The sequence below is a fragment of the Piliocolobus tephrosceles genome, chromosome X (assembly GCF_002776525.5).
Source record: "Piliocolobus tephrosceles isolate RC106 chromosome X, ASM277652v3, whole genome shotgun sequence".
NCBI lineage: Eukaryota > Metazoa > Chordata > Mammalia > Primates > Cercopithecidae > Piliocolobus > Piliocolobus tephrosceles.
Genome location: NC_045455.1, coordinates 73,441,419 through 73,467,778, shown reverse-complemented (window position 1 = coordinate 73,467,778; position 26,360 = coordinate 73,441,419). Strand labels below are relative to the sequence as shown.

The 26,360-nt window shown below is 39.3% G+C and overlaps 1 protein-coding gene across 11 annotated transcripts in view; it reads right to left on the bottom strand.

Annotated features, from left to right (window-relative positions):
- ENOX1 (ecto-NOX disulfide-thiol exchanger 1) overlaps positions 1-26,360 on the bottom strand; it is a 566,136-nt gene that overhangs the window by 217,097 nt on the left and 322,679 nt on the right. The window contains exon 4 of one of the 11 annotated variants that reach the window (XM_023187386.2): positions 16,255-16,306. The exons of the other annotated variants lie outside the window; for them this stretch is intronic. The gene's annotated coding sequence lies outside the window, so the exon portion shown is untranslated. The remainder of the gene's footprint in view (positions 1-16,254; positions 16,307-26,360) is intronic. 11 annotated transcript variants of the gene reach the window in all.

Sequence of the window (26,360 nt, the reverse complement as noted above, 5' to 3'; positions counted from 1 at the left end):
ATTCAGATAGGGGTGAAACCTACAGCACTTAATATCAAACCCATGACATCAAAAGGTCTTCCTTAGTATCTAACTATTCATATACAGATGCTCCTCAATTTATGATGAGGTTATATTCTGATAAACCCATTAAGTTGAAAAAATAGTAAGATGAAAATGTATTTAATGCTGGCAACACAACAGACAGTCCTCAGATGATGATGGTTTGACTTACAATTTTTCAACTTTATGATGGTGAGAATGCGCTGTGCATTCAGTAGAAACCATAACCCCATCACAGGTTGTAAGGAGCTTTTTGACTTGGAGTTACATCCCAATGGAATTATGTCCCAAAAGCATAAGTAGAACCATCCTAAATCAGGGACCATCTGTGTTTATAAAATCACTGAACTTTTTCCTGAAGTGTCACAATTTTATATGCATCACACTACATTGCACCTAAAGAGAGATGCCATTCCTATTCTTTTCCAGTTTTCTGTTAAAGTAGAAAGATAAAGGAGATATATAATATACTCTTTCCCACATGCTTTCATAGCACTCTGTACCTTGCTCTAGCCCAGCACTTTCACTCTTATTCTAATTAGCTTGTCTATCTCCCTAATAAAGTATACGCTTAGGATGATCAAGGAAACTAGTCACCTGTGCATACCCTGCAGCTAGCAAGCAAACTACCTGAAATGTGGTAGGTATTAAAAATATATATATATATGTTATATAACTTATACATATAAGTTATATATAATATATATTAGTTATAAATTTATAAAACATATTTTACATTTTATATAAAATATAAATATTTTACATGTAATCTCAAATTAATGCATGCAAGGAGAAAAGAAGAGAGGAAAGTAAAAATGAAGAAAAAAAAGGAAAAGAAGGAAATAATAAAGGAACCAAGAAAAACAAATCTCAGTTCCAGAGTTCAGTCCCAAAGCTTGGAAGTTTAAAGCTAAAGAACACAATGAGGGTGGAGGGATTTTTCTTGTATACTAGAACAAAGATGAATTCAAAGTGTCAAAGAATGACAATTAAAAAAAATCTGTCAGATCTTTCAAGATAAGCTTTAGATGCACTTAACAAGTCACCCTCTAAGCTTTAAGATTCCACACCTCCCTGGCAACCAATGTAGGGTCATAAGCAGGTTACAGTGATGTTCACCTTTTGTGAGACTTCTTGCAGCTGCTCTTTGAATGAGCTGAAATCTATAAATAACTGCATCTCCAGACCCATTAAGCAGTACGTTAGTGTAACAAAGGCATATATGTACAATACTAAAGAAGTGAAATTGTTGGAAGGAAGGAAAAGTTTCCATTTGGCACGTACCACAGAGGATGAAAAGCAGACCCGACCATTTCTCAAACATGAAATTCCATTATTGGTTTGTGATTACATCCTCCACTTTTCTACTTTGTATAGCAGCCAGTTTTAAACCACAAATCATCATCTTTCCATCTTAGACAGGACATGGTTACTAAATTGGTAAGGTTTTACCCATGGCATGTCTATCTTTGAAGAACTCCATATTGAGAAAAAGAGACAGAAAGAGAGATGACCTGAAGGCCCCCCTGTAAAATCATGCAATCAAACAAAATGACCAAATTTGCCACAGAGAAAACTCAACTAGCATGGACAGGACAGCAGATAAGAACAATTTTCTTTTGGCACAAAGAAAAATACCACTCAGCATTACAAATATAAGTATAGAGAAATGACAAGTAAAATTATTTTTCTCAGGAAAACTTTGCTTTTGGAAAAAAATATGCTTTATATTTCTAAATTGAACAAATAACAAAAAAATCTTGAGACCTTAAGTATAAAGTACCCCTCTTTCCATTAAAAACAAAAAAGAAAAGAAAACAGGCCTTGATGCTACTATGGTAATATGTAGTCAGGGATTGGTATCATCGGAGGTTTCCAGAAGCCACTGGAGGTCTTGCCACATATCCCCTGTGGGGAAGGAAGGCTACTGTATGTAATTTTAAAGTCTTTGTAAAGGCAGGTTTTAAAATATAGGACCTTTCACATTTAGACTTCTAGAGATTTTCTGAAAAGGGCAACATTAGACTTGAAGACAGTTTATGAAATACGTAATGGCTCAACGCCTTCCCCTCATTTATGGATATCAATCAACCACATACACAACCTACTGTCATATGTTATTATTTTCTACTTTCCAAAATACACTGACCATAAAAAAAATGTGATCACTGCTAGACTTTGCTGGTGAGTAAATTATTAAAGAAAGCAATATCATCAGTAAACATAAGCCTGGATCCATTAAAGCTAGAAGAGTCCCACTTTATGCAAAGCTTTTCTAAGCCCTGGGATTCAGGGCAAACACATACAGGTTCATAGAGTAATGCATCAAGGTTTGAAGAATCAGGTAAAACCTGAATTTATCAATTCCTACTTCTCCCAGATAAACATGTTTCCAAAATGTTTCTGATGGGCAACTGTCCAGCCTCAGCTAGTGATGGGTGTGGCAGCTCACTGTGCCAAATAGTCCTAAGAGTTCACCGTTCTCCCTCCTGAGCACCTAATCTGAAGAACAGGAGATCTAAATATAAATTCTGTCCTTAAATCCTACTTCTGCAGTGATATGTGGCCTTGGAAAGTGACTCTTCTATCCCTGGAATAGGGATACTGAGGCTTAACTACCATCTTACCTAGCCACAGACAAATTTATGAAAGTAACGACATATCAGATAATTCTTGCCTCCCCCGGTCAACTTTTTTCTGTGTTTGTTCCCTTCACATTCACATTCTAAAAGTTCTAAAGAGTAGACAATGTAAACAGAAAGTTGTAACTAAATAAAAGCCTCAACTAACATGGCAAAGCTATGGACTCCTGAGACAGAGCAAGAGAGTCAGGAAAGAGTCATCTTGAGGAAGGGATAATGCCTCTGGGACAAGACTTCAGGGGGATGTCAGGCTTCAAAGATGTAGCCATCAAGAGAGGTGAATTCTATAAACCATACACATGGCCACAAATCAAAGAATAATTTTGTATGCATACACAGTACAGAAAGGCAATGTTGGTCACATCCTGGCCTGTTCAGCTGCACTGATACACAGAAAGCAATTTCTGTAAACATTATTGTCTTCTTATGTAAAGGAAATCAGACAACATATAATTCTATAATTTGTGCTGTTTTGTGCTCAGTTTTTTCATTATGTACTCATTTTACACCTTGACCCAACCGTGGAAAACATATTAAGCTACAAAGTGGAATATTTTAATTGTAGTGGATAAATAACTGACCCTTAAATGGTGGCAAACTGGCAAATTAGTTATCTATTTTCTAAAATGCCCTGGTTAGAGCCCTTTAATTTATGGAAATCTACCTGCAATAAAACCCAGATCAGACCAAGACCAGCCTGAGCCAGTTGCTCATCCTGTTTAACATTTCTTCTAGTAGGGTCACAAATAACATGTTGGTTACTCTTTAAACAAATGTGCTCTTAATGATGCCACTGCAGCATGATGAATAAAGCATTAGCCCTGCAGTCATGATCGCCCTGGGACAGGGAGCTTTAGCAGAATACACCCACCTTGCATGGATTGTCCTGGGCCAGAGACATTGCTTTATCTTTCTCTGAATGACCACCCACAGCCCTTGCTCATGCTCTGTAACCAGTGAGCAAGAACAGTGGAGCCTTGAGTCCCCTGTGACGGTCCTTTTTGTTTCTCAGGGCCTCATAAATGGTATGGCTACATTGTTGGGGGTAACCCAGAAGGCACGATGGGGTAGTTAGGGGAGGGCTATGGGGGCACAGGAGCCTGATGCAAATGCCTGCACAGCAGGACATCCAGTTGGAAAGTTCTAGTTCAGTAGTGAGCATTCTGAGGAAATGGGTCAAACCTTTAGTGCTGCTGGTTGTATCCAGCAAGATTTAAATAAAGGTGCTCAGAAGAGAAAAAGGCCTGAGTATCCAAAAGGTATTCAGGCTCCTGAGGCTAAAGGCAGGTTAGGGGGCACAGGAAGGTCGTTCCAACCTCCAGGGACATACATGATTCAGAAGCTGAATCCTGGTTATTTCTTGGTAAAAGGTCTTTATGGTCTAGCTGCTTTTGGAGGTCAGGCATCATCAAAAGCAGGAATTGGCTACACCTAGTGATCTCAGCAGGCCCTCATAACCCAGAAAACCTCCATGGAGCCTCCTACCCCAACAAAAGAGATGAGAGAATAAATGCTGATGGAAAGGCTCCAGCACTGAAGGCCAAGTTGAAGGGCACTACAAAACACTGCTCCTACAGACCCAAGGCCTTTAGCCTCTGTCTGTCTTGGTCACAGATTTGCATAAAAAAGTCCTCCACCCCTATTGTCCCTCATTAACATATTCTCCTTTTCAATAGGAGGAGATAATTGCCTCTTAAGAATGCCACATAAAAATCCTTCCTTACAAGGAGATGACATTTGGAGGACTAAGTTCCTCAAATAGTCTCTTTTTCTACTATAGTTTTCCAGACCGAAGGATCCATCTGCCTCTGAGCAACTAGTCTATTTTTCTAACTAGGGCTGTGTTCTCAACTAGGCACTAGAGGCATAGAGTCTACAATAATGATGGAGACCTGAAAATATTTTGTGTCAACATGAGATGAAAAGCACACTATCTAAAACAAATATTTAACTAAATGTCTATAAATTGCACATTATGACAATTCTAATTATCAAATTCAGTATTCACATAAAAGTCATTATAGTTGAAAACCATTTGTAACTGGGCTATCTCACTTTGCAGAAATTACTGAGTCTGTACCATTATGGAGAAATCAGAGCTGGTTTTAAATGAAAGAAATAACTTGTAAGCAAATAATTTCAAAAGCAAAATGATTACAAAAAATCCTCTCCAAAATTCCTATAAACAAACTTACACTAAACATCAGATGTGAACGCACTTGTTATGTTTGATCTCATATGGAATAAGTAAATCTGCTGCTGCCTAGAAAGGTTTTAAATGGCTGTGTTCTGAGGTACTGTCTCCTTCCTGCCTACTGTGTGTAAGATAAAGCTATTATTTCCTCTCAAATCTGCCAAACTCAGTTCAGGATCGAATGCCATTCCATTATTTATTCATGGATTACATAAATAATTGTGGAAAAGAAGAAGGAAGCATGAACAAAAATTGACCTTAAAGAATATAGATGAGAGAGAAAAACATCTGGCTCATGGTACCAAATGCAATTTCATGTTAGCTTAGAGTCATCGTATGTATTTATGGTTTTATTATTTATAAAAAGGAAATCATGCTGAATGTGCTTTGTGGGAATTGCAGTATATTGCTATTGCTACCATGGTTTATTATTTTCACAGCTAGATGGCTTAAACCCAATGTAAACAAATATTTTAAAAGAATTCCCACCAGCATTATTACTTTTTTTCATTTCTAGTGTTAATGAAAAAGATCTTCTGCTTTTCAAGCCCTCTGATATCTTTACTCTTGAGCAATTCTCAATTTTATGGCTTATGATGAGATAATGTTTATTGAAAAATAACAACTTAAGAAAATAACCAGCAACTAGTGGTGGTTAAACAGTGCAGTGTGTGAAGCGAGGGCATTTGAGAACTGCAGTGGCTGTCAACTCCAAATATTCACCAGGCCTTGATGATTATGGCAATTAGGATGATGATTTTATTACTTGCACACTGAAGTAGACATATTTTTGTATACTTGTCCAAGTTATCAACTTAACACAGTATCTACTACACACAGAATTTTGCTAATAAGATAAAAATAAGGTAGACGTAACAGTGAGACACATAATCAACATAAAACAAAATACACCATCATGTCCAGACTTCTTACTGTATCATCAAACCCTTACTTTAACAGGGGTCACCAACTTCATTCAAACACATTCCCCAAACTCTTGCTACCATTCTTAACTACTGGCTAACTCACCATCCTTTTCTCTAGCAGTAAAATTTGCACAGAAATGCAATGACACATTTCTCTTCAATCTGAGAATAAATATCAATATACACTAGAGAGGTGGGGAATTTTTTATTTTAAAAGTACTATTGCTGATACATGTAATGAGTTCAAACAAAGCTAAAGTCTAGAAAGTAAAAGGGGAGTGCCATTCCCTTACTCCTTATCTGCCAGCCAACCACACTTATCAGAGGCAACCGCTGGGAAAATAGCTCACTGTATAGCAGCCACTGTGGCAAGCAGCTCACATCCTCAATCTCATGAAAAAGACTCACAACAACCTACGAGACAGATGTTATTCCAACTTTTTACAAAAGAAAATAAACTAAGGTCCAGAAGGCCACTCCTTTGGATTTTTACCCAAGGTCAGAAAGTCAATGAATGGCAGAGCCCAGGACTCAATGTGTCCTAGCCTGGACCTCTGTTTTTATAGATCTGGAGAACTCCAACTTTCTCCAACAAAAAGTCAGACTAGAAGGTTCCTCTGGGTTTAACTGGCTCTAAAGAGAGAAAGAAGTCTAGGGTAAAGGTTAGTTCCATCCCTGGCGGCAGATGCAGTTATGCAACAGATCTTTATAAGATGTTGACTGTATGTAGCACTGTGCTTGATACCAAGAACATAATAGTGAGCAAGACATAGACCCTGTCTTCAAAAAGTTTGCAATAATACACTTAGGTAGCTAAACAAACTAAAAAGCACCGGCAGACATGAACTTGCTACAGCATGGCAAATTAGATACTCTTAGGAGCCTGCCTCTTATGAGAAAACAACAACTAGATTCTGGATAAAATCACTTATTTGTGTATTACTAGGCTTTCTGCTAGGCTTGGTAAAGGCAACTCTGCTAAGACATCTGCTTCTAAAAAAGAAAGAAAATAAAGTTGGCTGAAACCAGAAAAATGAGCCAGGAGTAGTGAGTTGCTTGAGGGGAAAGTGCCAACATCAGCAATGCACCAGGAGACAGCCTGCCATGGCAAGGTCAAGCCCTGGTCTGAGGTTCCCATGGCAATCAGGACCTGAAGATTTATTGTACCTTTACAGGGCCCTTATCCCAGTCGGCCTTCTCAAACCCTCAACTTCAGTTCTAGAAATAGGTAAGTGAAAGAATCTGGGCAAACCAGCAAAAATCACTGCTGAAAGACAACTCAAGACGCATGCTTTATTGAGAGGCACATTTTTCTTAAATAAGTCAGAATAATAATTGTGTATTTAGAGAAAGAGAGAGAGAACAAACATACAAAGTGTCTACCTAGGGTTGATCTGTAACCCAAATTGGGCTTCACTCTGTCCAAATATATATATATACACATATATTGAGGGTAAATTGGTGGTTTGAGCTGAGAGCTTGGGATAAAGAAGGTATAAACATCATCATTATCAAGGACTGTCCAGGTCCATTCTCCCCGTGTCAACAGCTTCTATTTGCAATCTCTAAATCACCCACAGCCTCACCACAACTGTACTGCCTGAAAGAATGCAGCAGTGAGTGAGGTGGATGGCAAGGTAGAAAGGCTGGTCCCAGCATTATGTATAGAAAGGCTGGGAGGTGGAGTCGGGTTACTACCACTTTTTCTTACCTCACCCCCTTTCTGCCAGAACCTTTTTCTGTTCTACTTCTCTTACTTGTACCAAATACACTCTCTCTAACACAAGCTATCTCATCATGTTGGAAGCTAGCTACAAAGAAGAGGCCTGGAATGCAGTTCTCCTTTCTATCTGTCATTGAGAAGAGGAGCTATAGAAACTAGGGTCAGTTGTGATGGGGGATAGGGGTGAGTACTGTGGAGGTGGGTAAAGCCACAAGCTGAATAAACCAGAAAACCCAACTTCTAACTCCTATCCCAAGGAATCGCTGACATTCTGGAGGTGCTGAGAGAGTGAGGATAAATGTCAGTTATCACGTGGGACACTCAAATCAAAGTCCCCCCGCAAGCTGATTAGAATCATCACCCATTGTGGCAGCTATTTTTTCATTCCCAGTAGCGATAAACTGAAACCCTGAGAACTGATCTGGGCAAGCCGCTTTCTCCGACTCTCCTAAGAAAGGTGCACAGCAGTTTGGCAGCACAATTTGCATACCAGAGGAGAGCTCCTGTCACAAGTACCCTGTGGGCCAGTTTCCTGAGCTTTTCCACTTGATGCTTTCATTCCTCATCTCACGAGTCATTGGAGAGGCTAACGTATAATGCCTTTTGGAGGAGCTGAAAGGAATAAAACATTACTAGCAAAACTGTCATATATTTTGAGAGTTAAAATCTAGATCCTTTTAGATAGGCCCTCTGAAAGAAATGCTTTTGACTACGACAGTAGCAGCAAGAACTCCATTAAGGACAGCTTCATGAGCACAACTTCCCAGCCACTATTCCCACCTGAAAAGTACATATTCTGGTCTATATTTCTTTTTTTTCTACCAGTATTTTGCTTCGATTCACTGTTGATACACATGAGAGCAGAATAATAAACTAGGTAGTTTGAGCCTATATGTGACCAGGGTTCGGCACAAGAATCATGGTTTTGGTTTGTGAATTCCTCTGGTCCAATAGATCAAATGGGGAAAAATTTGTGTAACGTGAAATTCAGAGCAATGACCAGCAATAGCAGGGATCTTCTGGATATGTCATCTGCTGTTGGAGCACATGCTTGGGAACCAAAGAGATGAGCGGGCCATGTTAGGAAGGGCAGCAAGGAAAAGAGAAAACATGAGTTAATATTAAAAATGTGATGCAAAATAAAATGGAGGTTATAGTCCTATCCTTCCAATTGTATTGAGCTGAAATTGTTTCTGGATTTGGAAGCTCCTTGCTGAGCTAAACTGCAAAAATAAGATTATATGAGGAGAAAAGGTAATTTCCGAAATATGCTAAACATAATACGATTACTGTGCACTTATATATGAAATGCAGAAAGGTGTATTTCCTTCATGCCATGTGATCACAGTTGTATTACAGTTATATGTTCTTATTTTATGCTATCCACTAGTTTTCTTGACCTTGCACATTCTTGACGCAAACCAGTGAATGCATATAAAGTATAAACAATAGGATCTCAACATGGAGCCTACCCAAACGATTTAACTGTGTAGCATTGATTGTCTTGTCCACTGTGTGAGCAACATGCACAAAATATGCATTTTGTATGTTACTGAGGTCTTGCTGATGTAGATGAAGAAGTGTGAGAACTAGGATGGAGAAGAAGCTAACTCCAACAGTCTACTCTTTAGTGTCCTCCCATTACCTACGACAAAACAAACAACTGATCAGCTACTACTGAATAACACACTTAAATTTGCAGAGAGGAATAGTTAAATAGCAATACCAAGATGTAGAGGTTAGGGAAGGTTGTTTTGCCGCTGTCCACTGACCTACATATGCTGAAGTGAAACTGGAAAACTGCAGCATGTTTGGTCACAAGGTCTTTCTATTTACATTCATAATTTCTTTTCTTCCCTCTTTTTTTTTTTTGTTCTTCAGAGAACACCTTTCTTGATATGGGTGTTTTAAAATTCTGATCAGAACTGGCAGTGGGAAAAGAGCTGAGGAAATAATGGAGACTCATACTTACGTGACACATTCACAAACCCTATGAATTTTTAATGAAGGCACAATGTCCACAATTAGATTTGAAATGAGGTTTTCTTTGTAGGCACTCTTACAGTAAGTGGAGTGCGAGTGAATTTTACTTTATATTCAGTAAACGATACCAAGTACAAAAAACACTACAATTTAATAGAAAATAAAAACAAATTGTTGATTGTTCATAGCTCCTTTTTCATCTCTTAGATTTACAAAAGTGTAGCAGTTAAAAAAACTGCATTTCGTTTTATTTAAATACCACACAGATGCCAAGGCAACTCAATGGTACAGAAAGTCATTTTCAGTCATGACCTGAAGCTGTCCTTTTGCATTGTGTGGAGAAGTTTTCGTTTGTTTTAAACTGTAAAAATGACTTCTAAATGTAGATCTTTGGGGAGAAAGATATTAAGCTTCCCTATTTGCAAACTAAGCCATTTCAAATGAACATAAAAAAAATCTAATAGTGTAGAAAATAAGGAAATAGAGTGGGCTGATGGCTACTTCATTTGCATTTTGATTTTAAAGCTTAACCCTTGTCTTCATAGGGCTCAGGGTTTCAGCTTCGCAGAAACAGACACAGTTTCCCATCCCTCTTAGGTGGTTTCCAAAGTCCTTCAGTTTCTGGCTCCTGGTCACCTTGGCAACATCATTTCCTAAAGCTTCTGCTTCTCTTGGAGCTCCCACAACCCAGGTGTTTTACTCTTCCTTGAGTCTAGCAAGTGTGATCTTCTCTTAGTGACTTTGCACTTGTGGTTCCTCCAGATAATTGCGCAACCACCCTGTTCCCTCACCTGGGCCCTTCTCTGATGAAATGTCATCCCTGACCTCTACCTAAAATGCAACTGCAGTTACCTTCTGTCCTTCTACTAGCCTTATTTTCTTTCTCTCTAGGATTTCTCGGCATCTGAGGTTATGTTACACAGTTATTTCTTTGATAAATTAGTCATTCATGAGGGATTATTTTTAACCTTTTAAAAATGTTTTTCTTGGTAAACTGCCATCAGCCAAAACAGTGCCTAGTACTTAGTAGACACATACCCTTCCCTCCCACATACACAAATTCATTGATTAAATATTATGAGTGAGTGGGTGTATATATACACACACACATAAACATGTATAAACACGCTGCATTAATCATTACTGTTTGACTTTCTATATTCCTGATGTTCTGACATATGGGTTCTTGCCGACATTGGCGGGATCACCCCTCCCGGGGCTAGCCAATCCAAGAGAGCAAACACCTCACCTGGGAGCACACACGTCAAAGGCAAACCAACCAATCCAGAGCCCAGACCCTCGACCACCTCCTTTACTGCCTCTCAGATTCTCAACCACCATTCCTCTGGCCTAATCCCAGAGCCGAGTATCACGTAATAGACAGAGCTCTTATACCCCAGAGCTTAAATTATTCAAACTAACCCATCCTGTGCCTGTTTATCCCACCTTGCCTTGTCTCTTCTTTGGCAGAAATCAGAATAAACATGTTCTCACTTCCTCTCCCTTGTGACTGAGCCTGGCACCTCCCTGTGTGGCTCCTCATTGTGTGGCGTGGCACGCGCCCCTCTCTTGCAAACTGTGAGTAACAAACTATCTTTTCTATGGCGGTCATCTCCTGATCTGTTGGCCTTACCACAGCCAATAATAATAAAAACTGCATTTTCAAATGCAAACAAATAAACATTCAAATAAAATTCACTGTATTTTCAAGGACAATGAAATACAGTAATTGCCAGAAGTTATGGTTTCCCTGGACTCATAAGAAATAAAATCAGGCAGGGTGCAGTGGCTCACACCTGTAATCCCAGCACTTTGGGAGCCCAAGGCAGGTGGATTAATTTGAGGCCAGGAGTTCGAGACCAGCCTGGCCAACATAGTGAAATCCCATCTCTACTAAAAGTACAAAAAATATTAGCCAGGTGTGGTGGCACATGCCTGTAATGCCAGCTACTTGGGAGGCTGAGGCATGAGAACTGCTTGAGCCTGGGAGGCAGAGGTTGCAGAGGTTGCAGTGAGCTGAGATCGTGCCACTGCACTCCAACCTGGGCAACAGAGTGAGATTCTGTCTCAAAAAATGAATAAATAAATAAAAATAGAAAGAAAGAAAATTACTTTGACATTTTAAAGATCTGTGTACAGTTTCAACTCCGTCTCAGCCCTGAGATTCATTTATGGATTGCCTTTGTGGTTATTATTGTTGGTTTCTACTTTCGCCCTTTAAGTTTTTTTGTTTATTTATTTATTTATTTTTAAGGGGGGATTCAGACACTATTATCTTAAGGGAGCAGCCCTGCCTTATTCTTTTTGCTAGACACAAATCGTTAACTCTATTCACCAAACAGCAATTGTCAATAAAACACGTCTACTCTGTGAACTCTGGAGTCAACGTAGGCTTAACAATAGTAACAGCTCTGAGGGGGATATTACTGTAGGGGAGACCATGCATGTCTGAAGTCTCGGGGGGGATGTACTATGGGGGAGACATTGCTATGTCTTAGTCTGTTTAGTGTTGCTATAACAGAATACCCAGGGCCAAGTAATTGATAAAGATTTAGCTCATGGTTCTGCAGGCTGTACAAAAGGCATGGTGCCAACATCTGCTTGGCTTCTGGTGAGGCTGTTTCATGCTGCATCATAACATGGCAGAGAAGATCAAGGGGAAGTGAACATGTGTGAAGAGGCAAAACCTCAGGGGCATCCTATTTATAACAACTCACTCTCATGAGAACATTCCTCGGTGAACTAATTCAGTCTTCTTTGAGCGAGAACTCACTCACTACTTCAAGAACAACACCAAGCCATTCATGAGCGATCTGACCCCATGACCCAAACAGCTCCTATTAGGCCCACCTCCCAACACTGCCATACTGGGGATCAAGTTTAAAAATGAGTGTTGGTGGGGATAAACTCAAACCATAGCGGACACATGGGAAATTTCTGTACCTTCTGCTCAAAATTGCTGTGAACCTAAAAGTGCTCTAAAAGAATTAAGTCTTAAAAAAAAACATACACATATATGTTTATTCTCTTTAAATATAAGAAAATAATAAATTCTAGCCATAATTTCCTAAATTATATTTAGCTCTAAATGTAATAAGGACACACATTTCTATGACGTGATGCACTCTGAGTTTTTTCAACACATTTGTTCCTTTTATATTCCAAAAGCTATGGTTCATGTTGTTCCATGGCCAATTTGCCAGATGCTTCAACATTCCCTGCTGGAACGCACCTCAGACAGGGCTAAGTCAGGGCCTTCCAGGGGCATGGCAACCATGGAAACTGATCCTGGGAAACTGACCTTTAATATATTTTTATAGCAAGCGCAGAGGAATGTGCTGGGTGATTACCCATTACTTGCACCTGGTAAGGGCACAGGCCTGAAGCTGGAGTCTTTGCACAGCAGAGATGGGCCAGCAAGATATAAAGATGTCCACAGGAGTGGCCAAGGGAACCTCTAGAATGCACTGGAGGGAGCCTCAATTCAGTCAGTTGCTAACATTGGCAGTAGGGCCTTCCCTGGGATTTGATAGCCTATGCAGCTGTCTTCATGAAGTTCAGATTCATGCCTCCTTTACTTACCGTACAGAGCTCTTGCCAACATGGTCACCCTGGTGACAACCATGTGCTCTCTAACAGAAGTACCTGACCCTGCTCGAGGTATTCGAAACAGTAAGAGAATAATTTTTAGGAGATTTGAGAGAGGCCTTAAAACTGTGCTCATATGTTTTTGAAAACATGATTTTCAAATAAAAGCAAGGGTTGAGACATCAAAGGATCTAGTCGCTCTGCCTCTAGTCCTATGGCCTTCCTTTCTGCCTGGTGTTGCACGCTGCCTCCTACACGCCAGTGCTCACAGCTGCTCCACTGTGGGTGTGGCTGTTCCTTCTCTTCTCTATGCTTCTCTCTTTTTAGGCTCACATAAAGGCCCACCTCCTCCAAGACACCGTGTAAGATCGATTCTCTACAACCACTTGCTCCTCTGAACTCCAGAGTTCCCCAAGGGTGGTATGTCAGAGGATTTAATGTGGGAACCAACACCATTATTTTAATTTTTAATAGCTATATTTGCTTTGAGTCATGTGAAATCGATGTTTCTGTGGATTTAAAAAATGGTCAAATATTGGCAGTTTCATATAGTTCAACCTAATATGCGTCAGGGGAAAAAATATTAAAAGAAAACCAGACATCATTATTTAGGATGAGGTTAAAATGAGTATTTTATTGAACTGTGTAAAAATGAATAAATAAATATTTTGATGGTACAGATACAGCAAAAATTATTAAGCTTGTATCCACCCACGAACCACTGAACAAATGTATTTTGACAACCACTGTTCCATGTGTCCTTTTAACATGTCTTATTATTGTGTGTGTGTGTTTTTGTATATCTATGTATTTGCATTTTCTCTTCCATTAATTTCCCAGATATTTGTATACAAGAGGCAAGGCGAGATCACAAACCTCTTAGCATAATACCCTGCACGCAGAAGATGGACTTGTCATAGGGATTTGTCTGGTCACTGATGATGAGATCTTACCAGGAAACGCCATTTGTTTTCCTTATGGTCATTTTAAAACTGGAAACTGATGGGCCATGCAACGGAGTATGCCATTCCAGCCACGAAACCTACAACCTGGAGCAACTGAAAACACAGGACTCCTATGGAGCACTCCATGCTGGGAGCTCACCTCACCACTGGGAAGCATTAAGGTGGTCCTTCCTTAATACAACAGTGTGGTCTGTTGGCCAGAACATGGTTGACCATCGGGACTCATTCTATTCAGCAGTGTGATTGTACATTATATCCTCCACTTCTCCATTCCAACTGACAATGCCAAGAGCTGAGAAAGCGGAGGCCATGAGAAGCTGGTACGTACTAGGATATCCTATTGGCACTTGTCCTCTCTGCCCAGGTACTGACCACTGCACCAAGCTTCAGATTCTGTTTAATACTGTCCTTTACACAATGGTGCCTGGGTCTTTTGAAATGGATAGGGATAATTATGATTCATATGCTTCAAAAAATAAACCATGGTACTCACACAACCTACATATTTCATTTCGATTTTAAAAACACAAAATACTTACATGCTGTTGGTATTTTGAAAGCTTTTGTCACTTATGCTTTTATAAATATAATGGTTCAGAAATAAACTTCTGCCTGCTAATCAGGCTTTATTTCCATTCATAAAAAAATGTGTCTCCATAATACCTAAGAGGTCAATAACTAGATGTTGAAACAAATGATATTAAAGAAAAACATTTATTGTAGAAGTGTGTGGTTGAGGCAGAAGAAAGGTGTTATTTTCATCTGGGGTATCAGGAAAGCACCATGAACAGAGAATAATATGGGCTGAGTCTCAAAAGATTAAAAAAAAAAAAAAAAAACCTATGTGGGAAGAGAGAGGGAAAGTGTGCAGGCAGCTCAGGCAGGAAATGGTAAACTCAAATGTGTGAAATCGGGAGCGTTGGAGGCTGCTGAAAGGACGTAGCTGCCCCTTTACTGTTTTACATGTAAGTCAAGTTATTCAGATTATGTTGGTCTCCGTCTGTATATAATGACAACGGGAGTTTTATTCTCTAAAAAGTTGCTTTGAGAAAAATGTCAAGGGATTTAAATTCATGCTTCCAAAGTACAATGTTTTCCTACATAAAGATGCTGGTTTATCAACTAAAAAACTAAAGTAAGCTTCTTTATAAAAGACTGAAAAGATTAGGAAAGTCTTGACAACATAAACATACATTTACTCACCAACTCATGAAATACTAAAACTAGGTTTTACTGCTCAAAGAAAGCATAAAATAGATCATTTCAGTAGAAAGAAAATAAAGTACATTTTTTTTACAACATAGAAAGTAATCTCAGAATTCATTAACCAAGAGACCAAAAACAATACATAAAATATTATCTATTTTAAGAGAGCTTTAAATAAAGTCAAGGAGAGCAGATTTACAATGCTTTAATTAAACCAGGATAGGAATGGCAGGAGTCTGTTTACAACCTTTCATGGCAGAGAAGAGCTATATAACAGCCTTGCTATTGACCAGCTGCAAAAAAAGTCAATAACAATATGAAGATGACAGGACTTTTGGAAGAAAGTTACTATGCAGCTTAGAGTTCATAAGAGTGAGGACAGAGAACATTAATTCTAATCAGATCCACATCACTGACTCACAGAAAACATTTTTTTAAGGTTCAGAGAAAATATGAGTATGATATAAACACACAGGTAACAGGGCTAATAAGTGTAAGAGAGATTTAGAAAAATAAAACTTGATTCTATAATTAGTCATAATCCTAGTGAAAGAAAAGGAGGTGCTACTATAGAAATCACTATGGCTTACAAAATGACTTCTCTGATGAATTCTGATTCTAAAATGACAAGTAATAAATGGTACCAAGGACACAAGAGTAAAGACAAACACCAGCGTGTGGGAATAATTCCTAGAAGAATGCTGAAGACGCCTAAATACAGGACTAGGAATGAACATTTTGAAAAACATACCAACGGGATGTTTATAGAACATATTTTAAAATATCTTCAGAGGAAGAACAAGGAAAAATAGCAACACTTCTGGGGAAGGCCATTAACAATAAACAGCAAAGATGACAGAACTGTTCAACTCCCATTTTCTAAGTCCTCCCCTGCAAGCAAAATAATCCGCACATTGGGAAGGGTAGAATAAACAAAATACACATGGAATTTCAGGCTGAGGTGGTGATGGGGGGATTTACTCACCAACCCAGAGTTAGCATCAGACATTCACAGAACAAGCCAGTAAGACCCAATCCTGGAACCAATATAATATGACACTAGGTTAAATGCTTCTACTTTCCTTTCTTGAAAATCTGAGCTTGTGGCAACTTTATTGGGATTCAATCATTTGACCTTGAGAACTTAGTGCCATTATGGAAATAGGCCATAATGACTACCAGAATTCCAAAGAGTTGGTGCCAAGTTTAGAATGACAACTTACTAAGTCTGTGACCCGGGGCCAAAGATACAGGATGAGACTGATCTTCACATATTAGAAGTAAAGCAGATATAGAAGGTAAACTAGATTAGTCAAGCAATTCGCCAAAGAATGGACTTAGTGCCAATGGGTAGGGTTTATGGCAGACCATTCATTCAGTGAATACTTAGTAACTTCCACTGTGTGCAGCACCATTTTAAATTCTAGGTGAACCAGAAACTCACTCCAAAGAAGGGAGGCCTGGATAAATAGGTCAGTGTAAAGCAGGTATACAGATACATGGGTAAATGCATTAAAACACAGGTTCATAGGAATAGCACGGAAGAAAAAACAATTAACTTTGAAGGTGATTTTAGATTTTCTCCAAGGTTAAACAGAGGAAAAAATTGGTGAGGAGGGATAATAAAACACCTTAAAATGTGTTTCAGGCATTGACAACACTATGATCAAAAATACTTTTGTGTGAAAAGTATGTGGCATGCTACAGAAAATGAGTGCTTTTGTTTGGCTGTAGTTTAAAGGGAACATGGTGAAAAAGTAGAGAATGATGCTAAAAATGTAGGCAGGATGCTAAGGAGTTTAACTCCCACAGGCAATGGGGACCAAATGGAATATTTTAAATGGGGAGTGACGGGGTCAAATTTGTAATTTAGAGCGATAATTCTTAGAGAAGTACAGAGTAAGCTCTACAGGAAGACAGGCCCGACGAGGGTAAACCTATTCGGAGGTAATTATGGGAGACCAGGCAAGATGAGGCAGTGGCAGTGGCAGTGGAGATGAAGAAAGGGAACAGATTTGAGAGGTACTTCTGGAGACAGAAGAGGCAGCATTTGGTGAGCAATTGGAATGTGGAAGTGAGAGGGAGTGAGTGACATGTGAGAGGGCCCAAGAAGGTAACATTCAAAAACGAATCCCAGGTTTCCACCTGAAAGGAATTGTTGGATAAAAATAGGGATTTCCATGGCACAAGAACACTTAAAGGATTAGTTTAGTTCAGGAGGAAAATGTAAGTTTTCCATAGAGCAATCAAATGCTTCAATATTAAACTTACAAACCATACAAAAATGTATCTGTCCCGTGGATGGCTATTTGCATCTCTCAGTAGCCACAAAGCTATGCTGTGTGCCTGGCACACAGTGGCTCTCAACCTCTGATGGGCATTGCAATTGAATCAAATTGCCCGAGGAGGCGTTTCCAAATGCATATGCCTGGTCTTCATCCCCATGAGATTTTGATGTCTGATGTGAGATGCAGGCATTTTTAAAAACAGCTCCAAAGGAGATTCTGATATGCATCCAAATTTGACAGCCACTGTAGTACACAGTCAATCCATAGCTCTTTCAGTAATTAGTTAAAAGGAGGAAGGGAAGGAGAATGCTTCTTGAAATTTTTGAAGAAGCAGCTGGTTGACTTTCTATGCTCAACAGTGTAGCACTGAGTGAGAAATTTACAAAATAAACTTTCCTGTCTTTTAATCTTTTTTCTTTTTGAGATGGAGTTTGTCTCTTATTGCCCAAGCTAGAGTGCAGTGGTGCAATCTCGGCTCACTGCAACCTCCTCCACCCGCCTCCCGGGTTCAAGAAATTCTCCTGCCTCAGCCTCCCGAGTAGCTGGGATTACAGGCACCCACAGGTCACACCTGGCTAATTTTTTTGTTTTTTTTTTAATCACTTTTTTTTTTTTTTTTTTTGAGACTGAGTCTCGCTCTGTCACCCAGGCTGGAGTGCAATGGTGAGATCTCGGCTCAGTGCAACCTCTGCCTCCCAGGTTCAAGTGATTCTCTCACCTCAGCCACCATGCCTGGCTAATTTTTGTATTTTTAGTAGAGACAGGGTTTCACCATGTTGGTCAGGCTGGTCTCAAACTCCTGACCTTGTGATCTGCTCACCTCGGCCTCCCAAAGTGCTGGGATTACAGGCATGAGCCACCATCCCTGGCCTTTCTATTTTCTAATCTTAAGGGTTCACAAATGTGATGTTACAGTGTTCCTGGCTTCAACCTGCAGACAGAACACTGGCTGAGATATCACTGGACTCACTTGAAATTCAATCTTTTCTTACATTTTTTACATTATTGATGAACATCCTTTCTTAGAGCAACTCGTTCTTTAACATTTTTTGTGTGCTTTTACATATTTTTCATTCACTTGTTTCTCAATGTCTATTGCTCCTACTAGACTGGCGTTCCATAAAAGCAGGCATTCTGTTTCTTTTGTTCACTATCGTATATATAAGCACTGACCTAGCAAAACACACATGTTCAGTCAATAAATGAGCAACGAGCCAGATTTTTCTGGTGAAACATTTTAAGCCACAATGCATTATTTTCAATATGCCTATAGGTATGTCCATGAGTGTATTATAGATTCAGAAAATGGTTTCAGAAATAATCAAAAGCATACAGCTATAGGCAAAACATGTTTAGATTTTTTTTTTTTACCTCGAGGAAACACTCTGACTCCCAGAACTTTGATGTTATGTGAGACAGCCCCTTACATCAGCACATAAAATTAAAAATAGGGAATAAATGTCTAAAGAGGGTGAATTAGGCACAGAGGTTTAGTCTGAGAAATAGAAGCGAAACCTCGTTCCTGTTCCTTATCTATTAATAGATCTCAGAAGCCTGAACCTTGAAGTCTGATAAATCTAGAGCTTTCCTGTCATTTATATCTAATGATCAATTCTAACAGTTAGATAAAAAACCACTAAATGAATGAAAAGATGAATTATTGATAAACTTAAAGTGTCTTTTAGCAGGGCAATTAAAGAAGAAACAAGTGGCTAACTTGAAGAGCCAGAAATGTTAAAAATCTCTGTATTAATTGTGATTATTGAAGTGTTTTTAGGTTCCAAGTTAAACATTTGCTGATAGTGCTTACTACAATATGTAGATAACTCATGACTTTTTTTAAAAGATATTTTACTGCCCTGAGATTGAATGTGATTTTTTTAACACAAAAATTATCAAAATCAGAATTCTACTTTACCTAAAATTTGCCAAGCAACTACTATCTGCTATCACTTTCTCATGTATCATCTCAGGTAGTTTCCATAAAAACTGTACTTTACCAATCTGAAAATTAAAAATAAGAGCAACCTTAGATGAATGCCGAAAACTAGAATGCTGTGAAAAGTCTTAATTATAATACAAATCACTGAAGTATCATTTTATCCAGGAAAATTTATACATATTTATAAAAGTGTATTTTTAAAAATACTAAATATGAACCTCAATCATAAGAATGATACAAGAATACTATGTTTTGATTAATGATATAATTTGGCTAACTGGAGAAAACATTGTTTCAACTGATGTTATCAAACTGGCAGTAATAAGACACACTGACATGATATGCTTAATACACTTGAGAAGGTTATACCACCTCTGTGGCATTCTTGCCAAAATTTTATAACCTCAATTTAATCATGAGAGAACATCAGACAAACCCAAATCAAGGATATTCTATAAGATAACCAGTATGCTTCAAAAATGTCACAGTCATGAAAGACAAAAAAAGACGGAAGATCTCTCCTATTGATTTCTGATCTTTCTAATGTAAGATCAGTAGTCATTACATACTATTGGATGTATAAATATAGGCTTAAGAAATTGGAATAATTCCATGTTGCATCCAGGGTATTAACTAAGTATTATGATGCGAAGTTGTTTTCAAATTAGCTGCAATTTCCCCCAAGACTTATAAGAAAAAAAAATCCCATATTAACTAATGACTCCGGTTAACTGATTGAAATTACATTATACATTACATTATACTAAGCTAAATACACATCTTGTCATTTCTTACAAGGGCTGTATGTTTTTATAAATCAGTATCTCAGCTCGAATTGTTGGAATTATCATGGTTACTTCCATGGTTCAGACAGGAAAAAAGACAGGAAGAGTAAAACAAAGGGGGAGGGGCCACTCGAAGCAAAGAGAAAGGAAACATGATTCTAAAACACATTCATTAACCTAGGACTACTACTAGATGCTCTAGGCTAGAATGACCAGCCTGCTTCTAAACAGATTTTAATTTTTAATTCAGTGGAATAGGTCAGATACAGCTCTCCCACCTGGAGGTCCTGCCCTAGAACCTACCTGCCCCAAGGCAGCACTGCAGGTCTGCTGGTAATCATCATCTTTGGGTAAATGCAATCTCTAGCCAGCTACTCCCGCTCTGCATGTTGTGATCCCAAGAACCAGTAATAAAAGTTGGACAAGATCCCACAATGAAGTGGAGGTTTTCTCCTTAGATTTTTTTTTAGGAGGAAGAAAAGACACCTTTTTTTTTTTTTAAGCCAAGAGAAATGTTTTTAAAGGTACAGGTAGAAGGAGGGATGTTGGGGTTTGAAACAAAATTCTAATAAATAAAGATCAGTTTTACTACTTAATTAAAATTGGGTGGAGGCATATATGTGGGTCCAAATTTGATGCTCACCATATAAATGCCCAGACACGAGACAGATCTCCTGGGAAATTAAAACGCCTACATGTAGGGAGAAGTGAACAGACCAGGGCCCCAGAGCCTCTGCACATGGAGCTACAACAAGCACAGAGGAGCCGAGTCGGACTGATTCCCCAGCTCTTCACAGCCCCCAGATTAGCTGGGTATTAGTGCAGGCTGGTCTCAGCTGCCTATGAAAATGAGAACACATTTTAAAACCTGCATTTGAATTTTAAAGGTACTCAACATTTCTAGTATTGTTTACTGAAAAAGGTCAACACTCAAGTGTTTTATTTATGCACGGCAGAACCTCAGTCCAAAAGCACTAGGCTTTCCATATGGCATAGCCTGAGAATGTGTTAAATATGTAGTTCCAGAGCCAAGAATATTATTTTTCAACTTAGTGAATGCATTATTAAAAGACCTCTGCTGTGCCCACCACTGGGAGATAGGGCAAGAGGCAGCAGTGACCCTGCATTCTGAATGCACAGAGACACTGACAGTCACTCACCAATGACAATATCCCCAAATCCACACTACCCTACCCCATGCCTTGCTCTGAATTTGGCCAATCTGGAAAAAATGAAAATGGAAACATTTAAATAAAACTCATATAAAAACTTCAGTTCCAAGCATAACATTTTTGGTTCCTTGAACAATAAGTGTTTCACTGAGATTTATGCCTAGGTCCTTTTCCATACCCCGGCTCTGCGTCAGCGTTCACATCAGCCCTCAGTGCTTCTTGCCAATCAAGCGTATAATATACTGATTCCTTCAAATAATATTTGTGTTAAAATCATTAAATGCCCACGCAAGTAATTTTTTATTAATGGGATGAGAAATAACACATAATACATACCAATTTTATGACAGTAAGAGGAGTTATCAACTTTAGAATATGTGTTGTATAAATTAAAAATCTTCTTAAGTTCCGTGTTTTAAATATACTATGGAAAAACAAAACTAATGCCAGGAGAATTTTGACTGGAATATAGAAGTGCCTTTATCATTCTGGGAAAAATACTACTCTATAAAAGGCACATTCTCTGATAAGTTCAGAAATTATCCTTTTATATAAATATTATTCACTTGGAAAAATGTTTTCTATAAACAGCTCCCTTAGTGCATTTTCACACACACTTTTATTTACAGACATTAGATTTACACACGTTTCCAGTATAAATCTTTCGTATACAACAAAGAGAATCTGTGACTAAAAATTCTGTCCAATTCAGATGTGGGGAGCAAATAAATGACCAGTGTCCCCATATACATAGTAATATATGGCTAATTTTATATAACAAGTTCACATTAAAAATAAGAATATAAAAATTTTTAAATCTTCAGGAACTATCTTTAGGAAATTTCAGAAGACTATGACTTTTAAATTACTCTTTTACTTGATCCACCTTCCAAAAGCTCAGTCTTTATATTAAAAGAGCTGGCACTGACATAATTTGACTTAATTCCGTAAATATGCATAGAAGTCCTGATGCACATCATCTACTATGCACCGCCTGCATGATGCGAGATGAATCAGGCACCATCCACTGCCCTCTTGTTAAGGAGTCTACAACTGTGCTGGCTGGACAGACACCTATATAACTGGTTGTAATGTACTTGAGATAACTGGTATATTCTGGTGGTAGGAATAACAGGCTCTGGCAGCATGGAGTAAAGATCCTGGAAGGCAACCTGCGCGTAGGGAGAGTGGAAGCTCACGGAGGAGGTGACATTTGAGCTGGTTGTAAAGGATGAATAGGATCAGACCAGGCAGAGGAGAGGCATTCCAAGTGAAGAAAAAAACAATTATCCACACATACCAAGCTTTTCAGAATGGACTTTTAAAAGCATTTTACTTCAAAAAGGTTTAAGTGAGCAATGTCTAACACGAAGCAAAAATTACCATCTAGATTGTTTCTTTATGACTAACCTGCTCTTCTCCCAAGGACCTAGCTGTTTAGGAAGTACAGGTAGTAAGAAGAGGATATGAAGTACTTCGGTAGATACGGAGAAAGTGAGAATGCTGCAGTAACTGAACTAAAGATTAGAATTAGCACTGTAGGCCTGTGAGGGGGGAGGGAGAAAAAGCAGTGAACTGAGAAAAAGCAAAAGTGTTTTAAGTGGACTGCAATAGCACCGCTTTTCAGTCTGCTGAAAACACAGGCCTTAACCTTCTTAAGAAAGAGTCTTGCTAAAACATAGTCTGCCAGGCCTATCAATCACAGGGTCTGCAGATTTTACTCTGAGATGGGACCTGTTAGTCAGAAGCAAGGAGAGCAAAGAGAGCAGATCATTTTCTTTCGATAATTTAATCACACTGGTGTGAGTGGAGGTGAAGGCTGAGCTGCAGCCTTCATATTCTACTTCTTCCACAGAGGGCAAAGGAAGGGTGGAGAAGCAAGGTCCCCTGGGTGGACCTGGAGAGAGAAAAAAGTTCTGGGACTTCCCTTGTCTTCAGCTGGGTTCTAGGAAAAGGCCAGGGGTGACAATGGCTCAAGTGAAGATGACCAGTAAATGGCTGGGAAGACCAAGAAGACAGACTGTGACCTGTTTCACAGTGCCTAACTAAACCAGAATTTCAAATTCTTAAGTTAGCTAGAAACATATTTCATTTATTCACATTTAAAAAAATCAAGTTAATTCATTCATACTGGCATTTAAAAAATGTGTATAAGAGACGTAGAAAAACTGAATTGTGTTCATTGTTCACCTTTCTTTGAGTCATCTACATACAGAGCCAAGTTGTAGGAGGGATGTATTCAGGAGGACAAGCCTTGGGGATTTCACTCTTTTATTATTCTCCGTATAAAAGAAGATGGTTTGTTGGATCCACGTGCCACCCACACCTCTTCCCTGGGCATGTGGCCATGAGGCAGGGGGCAGGGGCTGCCCTGGGCTAGGGTGACGTGGGTTCTGGCTTCCAGTTCTGGGTCTGCCACTGACCTGCTATGTGAACTTGGGCTGGTCACAGTTTTCTCAAGTAAGAATGAGAAGCAAGAACTGTACTCTTTGCCTGGCTGTTTTCTGCTCCAGTGCTCTCTGATTCTATAGAACAATATTATGTTCTAGAGAAATGTTTTCTTCTTTCTGGGTCTTACACATTTCCTTTTTTAAAAATAGCCACTGTAATAACAACAATGCCCCATCTAGTGTTAAAACAGGGAACATGGTCCAGGACTGCAGAATGAGGGATGGCGCTCAGGTCTTTCCTGGCTTGGGGGCTCTGGATGGCTATTGAAGGGTATGGATGCTGCCCAGGTGGTTCTTGTTGGATCTCAATGACCCAACTTTGTAAAAGAGGGCATTTTTTTTTTAGAAGACTGTGTTTTACAACTTTTATGTGTGATGTACAACACCAGCACAATAGGACCGTTACCAAGGGCCCGTGGAACAATCTTTCCTATTATTTTTACTGGCAGCTATCACCAAAAGCCAAAGAGCCTCCTGGGGGTGGAGGTCATCAGGCAGCCCCTTCCTGATGGGAGATAAGAAGAGATTCTGGGTGTGACGCAAGCAATTCAGCTAAGCTCTGGCTCCTCACTGAAATCATCACAGACATAAACCTGGGAGTTCAGCAGGGTTTAATCACTTCAGCCTTCCCTTTTCATTGCTTTCTTTCTGAAAGCTCCCATGAGGAAAACATCTCCAATCTGGGTAATAGCTAACCACACACTCTTAGAACTTTCCAGGTTCCACAGTAGTCTGTCCCCCTTCTTCCTGAATTCCATCCAACAAGAAAGGAAATCAAGGGAGGGAACAAATGTAAATACTGAGACAATGCAGGCATCTTTGAAACAAATGATCATCTTCCTTCTTGTGTGTTTGTCCTGTGCCTTTTTTTTTTTCATTAAGTGCCAAGACAATTTAATTTGTCTACTGCCATATCAAAATGGCCTCATTTTGGAATCTACCTCCCTTTGGGAACCCAGGTCAGTTCAGTGGAATATTCGTGGAGTGACTACAGCATGCCAGACACTATGATGTCTGGGCTGAGAGAACAAAATGAGCCTGGACTCAAATTCTCCATCACACTGTCACTTGCTCAGAGCTTTGTGGCCTAGATTACCAGAATTTTCAGTGGCAAGGATTTCCGTTTTTTTTTTTTTTTCTTCTTAAACCTGAGTTTCTTGATGGTTGAGTACATCCCAGTGGCTCCTTATCTCCTAGAATGCTTAAATGCCTACTGGGCCTACGGCTTTAACTCACCTGCTTGTAAACCTCCGTTGATCTCTCCTAACTGGCTGCCTCTCTATGCCCTCCATGGCTATTCTGCCTTCTGGGCTTACCTTCTAGTCAAATACTTGGAATTCTCCTGTTTATAAGCCTCATCTAACTTCTGCTCAACCTTCAGCCTTGGCCTGCCAGTTTAATCTGTCTCTACTGTGATCCACATCCCCAAATCAGCTTGGTTCTCACATGCCTCAAATTGCCCTTAACTCCCTCATCCAACAATCCCATATTCCTATTTCACAGTCTTCATGCCCATCCTGGGGGCACAGTACTCTTTGACTAAAGTTTAGAATGATAGTCTCCGGTCAGTCCTGTCCTACTAGTCAAACCCTAATCTCAATCCAGGTCCGGCAGCTGCGATAATCTTGAGTACAATATGAACTGGCAATCAGCAAGTGGGGTAGCTCAGACAGAACACTGGCAAATGACATTTGCCTTAGAGGGCCATGAGAACAGTGGCCTCTGATTAATACCAAAGAAAGAAAACATCCAGAATGTTTCTTGAACACCTAGAGCAGTGCCTAGTACACAACAGAAGCTGAAAAAATTGGCAAATTATAGAAAGATGTCTTTTAAACAACCTATTGCAAATGTTCAGAGATATAATTGCCTATTGTAAGCTTCTTCTGGATAAACTGTCTGATTCATGTGTATATCCCAAGGGCCCAGCACAGTGCCTGACATATATAGGAGGTTCGATAAATATTTGTTGAACTGAAATGACTTTGTTGAGAAAAGTATGTCAATGTCACTTTGTGGAGGATATCTACTTTCCCAGGAGTGTGGATGAGCAGGACATCTTAGGATGTCTACACTAAAGGATCAGCTTGGTTGGGCCCCTAAATTTACATGCCAAGATGTTCTTAAGGCATTATAGTACGGGAGTCTATCAGATGGACATGGACCACAACAGGAGAGGGGTAGGAACCCTGCAAGATAGTCTGTGCCCTGACTTACATTCCCCCTCTACTGGAATTCTCTGGACCTTTGGGTTTCATCCAGGATGCAGGAGATCTTTTTGACATCTTTTTTACTCATTCATATGCAAAAGGAGAAATCTGGGTCTGGCCAAGCATCTCTGATGCTGGAAACATACACAAGCATAAAACAGCCAGCTATAGCCCTTCTAATGGAGACCTTCATAGCTGCCATAACAGCTGATGGATTGGTGTAAGGCTAGTGGTTTCGAAGTTA